The sequence below is a fragment of the Myotis davidii genome, unplaced genomic scaffold (assembly GCF_000327345.1).
Source record: "Myotis davidii unplaced genomic scaffold, ASM32734v1 scaffold2752, whole genome shotgun sequence".
In the NCBI taxonomy this organism is placed as follows: Eukaryota; Metazoa; Chordata; class Mammalia; order Chiroptera; family Vespertilionidae; genus Myotis; species Myotis davidii.
This window is the reverse complement of record NW_006283781.1, coordinates 1,601-5,186: the sequence shown is the minus strand read 5'-3', so window position 1 is coordinate 5,186 and position 3,586 is coordinate 1,601.

Here is a 3,586-nt window from a genome sequence, read left to right as displayed (position 1 = left end):
TGGAAACAGTCTGTTCCTCTTCTGAGCTGCTTTGGGAAAAGTTTAAAGAACTACCTCACACAATGTCCCTCTTTTGATCAGGACCATTGATGTCCCCAGTTTCCAGAGAATGAAAGTAAAACTCCTCATGCAAAACTCTGCCTCATCTTCTTTGTTCCTTTAGAAAAAAAGGAGCACTGGGTTTCCCTAATTCTCCTGGTTCAGTCACACCGTCACGTCCTCGCACGGAGGTATTGCAGCCTATGAACCTCTTTTCCCCATCACACCTTTGTCACATGGGCAAGGATGTGGCCTGTTCTCCAAGGACCAGGAGTTCATAGGACTGTCCCTGTCCTCTCCAGGGATGTCCAGTTCCCTATTCCTAAAACGGATAATTATGGTCCTAAGAGTTCTTCCCCTCAATGTTGCCTCATATTCATCTGTATGCATCAGAAAATGAATTAGGCTTCACTGAAGGGAGCTTTCTCAGGAAGACACAGCTGTGACCTGTAAGGACTGAGTGTGTGGACACTGATGACTCGCGAAGTACCAATTTCTCTGTCCTTGGGAGCTAGTTTTAGTGATGGACATCCCCAAAACAATGGGGCAGGGTTGCTACAACAGGTGATAAGACAGAAATGTGAATCCAGGGGAGTCACTGGACTCTCCCTGAGAAAGTCTGGGAAGATGTGGTAGGGCCAGGATAAGTGCATACGGGGGATATGTTCTCTGAGCACAGTTCTGCATATATTAAAATGTAAAACATTAACCTATACTGCAACAGTTTGATAAGTAAAACATACATCTATATGAAGAACATTTACCAGAATCATCTGATCTCAGTGGAAGTCTGTGTTCTTTCACATAAGAGGCTACTAGAATGAAGACCAGGAATCTCAGAATAAACCCACACAATTTGTGCATTCTTAGTATAAACCCACACAATTTGTGCCATCGTCATGATCCCCTCATTGCTTTTATTTAAGCACAAAAATCCCCAATCCTTTTTGAATAAAGTAATCTGTTTATTTTTTTTTAACTTAGGTTAGTCTTTGAGTGATAAAAATTAACTTACCTGTGAGAGAAGGTGATTCTGAGGGATTGCAACATAACTTTGGAAACTGGAGAGTGTAGAGCCCATGGTGAACTAGAACCTGCTTTCCCTGGATAAACCCAGGTTTCTAATGTCTAAAAACACTAAGTAGGAAGCATGAATCGGCCAACTCGCAGTATTTCTTTTTCTTTTTTCCCCCTCACCCTATGATTCATTTTCCTTTTACTTCTAGAGAGAGTTGAATGGTGGGAGGTGGTGGTGAGAAAGGGAGAGAGGGAGAGAAACATCCGCAAGAGAAAGACACATCAATGGCTTGCCTCTCTTATGTGCCCTGACATGGCCCGAGTATTCAACCTGCAACTGAGGCCTTTGCCCTTGACCGTAATGGAACCAGAGACCATTCGCTCCTGGACCCAAAGCTCTAACCACTGAGTTAACTGGCCAGGTCTTGCAGTCTTGCTAAAAACACAGGAATTCAATAGGGGCATCTTGGGGGCAGAATTTGCTTTCTAAAGATGATTTATTGAGCTTGATTTATTGTGAATGTCTGAGGCTGCTCATTATCTCAAATTTTATCTCTTTTAACCATATCCTGTCCCATTGTTGTGAATTTTGGGCAGATCCTCTGAACTTCTGTGGATGCCTCTGTGTATGTCATTTTCTTCTGGGGTACTATCATTTTGGTGTGGATACTAAAGTACCTTACAGATACACCTTTAAGCAAAAGAGTCAGCAACTGGACTTTTTATTTGTATTCTGTTCTGGAAAGTTCCCTCTAGTACAGAGATACCCATCAGAAGGCAGTCTGGGGCTCAAGGCAAACTGTGAGGCCTCCTGCAGTGAAGGACAAGACCATCCACAGTGCCCACAGTTCAGCCAAGTCCCCACTTTCTGATCCGGGTTGTCGAAACCAACCACAGTGACTATGGTCAGCTTCCTGGTCAAAGAACATGCTAAACTGTGGGTTCCACCCCTGTCAGAGGCCTGTGGGAGGAAGCCTATCAATGATTCACTCTCATCATTGAAGTTTCTATCTCTCTCTCCCTCTCCCTAACCTCTCTGAAATCAATAAAAACATTATGAAATGTATTTTTAAAATCAGTAATATTTAAACAAAACTTGTAAGAAATATTTAACACTTGCATTTCCCAATTATTTTACTATTTAATTATAAACCTGAGGTCTGGTTGACAAAATGCATGCATGTGTAGCGTCCCTAGACCTGGCCAGCAATCAGGGCTGATCGGGGCCTTCAGGCTGCCAGCCTGGGGCTTCCTTCATTCCATGCCGACCACTGGTGATCAGCACATGTCATAGTGAGCGATCGATCAGTCTCCCAGTCAAACTCTGGTGGGAACAATTTTCATATTAGGCTTTAAGATATATAGATATTCTTGGAGATACCTATTGCTACCTTGTCAATATGTGGGAAATAAAATATGATGATTTCCTACTGAAATATCTTATCATATACTTCTTCAGTGCCATCATTTTGGCATTTTGAAACTAACCAAAACGAGGGCATTTACATGAGGGAAGTTAACAAAGATTACAAACCTAGACTTCACTTAATGTATTACTGAATGCTTATACTTAGAAAAGTGTGGTGTAGAATATAAACAATGCATATAAAACCTGTCAGAATATAGTACACGTGGATTTAAACTGTACATAGGTTATAAATTGAGAAAAACATTTTCCTTAGAGTATTCAAAACCCATAGTTCCATACAGCAAGAAGTCATTCCGTTATTGAGGAATGAGTGAAATTCAAATATATAGCTTAGATTGTGAGCTGTCCTCATATTGGTTAAAATAATAAGTAATTTTAAAAATAGGCAAATTTCTGAGACAACATCTTAACAAAGGAGATAAAGACAATGGAAGTAAATGTATAAAAAACTGTTCACCACCAAAATTTCTTAGGAAACGAAATGAAAGCAAAAGGAAGTTCATATATAGACAATTCCAGACCTAATTTAAAAGATTAACCGTTGTATGGCCTTGCAGGGTTGAAGAAAAACTGGAATTTTTATATGCTGGGCATGGGTGGGAAGGCAAAGTGCATGACAATTTTAAATCACAGTTCTGCATATGTTAAAATGTGAAACATTCTGCTGTGAGCCAGTCCATCCTTGCTGCTTGACACAGTCGCTGCAGGGAAGGAACATCTGCACAGCATATGTTTCAAGGGACCTGGCGTATATGGCATACTGTTCATAATATGTTTGCTCACCTTCTTGGCGCTATGTGTTTTAACCAAGGTCACCTCTCCGAGAAAGGTTGTTTCACCAGGTAGGGATTTCCCCCTGAATTGAGGGAGGGAATGAAACCCCTTAACTAAGTGCCAGGCGGGTAGTTAATGACTTGAACTAGGAACAATCATGCTTAAGCTACATAATCTTTACTCCCTGGAATGGAGATACGAAATGCCCTAACCTTTGGAATAGAGATTGATAGGACTGGAATCAATTGGTATAAATACAGATGTAACAAGACAACAGGAGACAGAACTTAGAAGACAGAACCTACACAGAACCTAGAGACAGAAGAA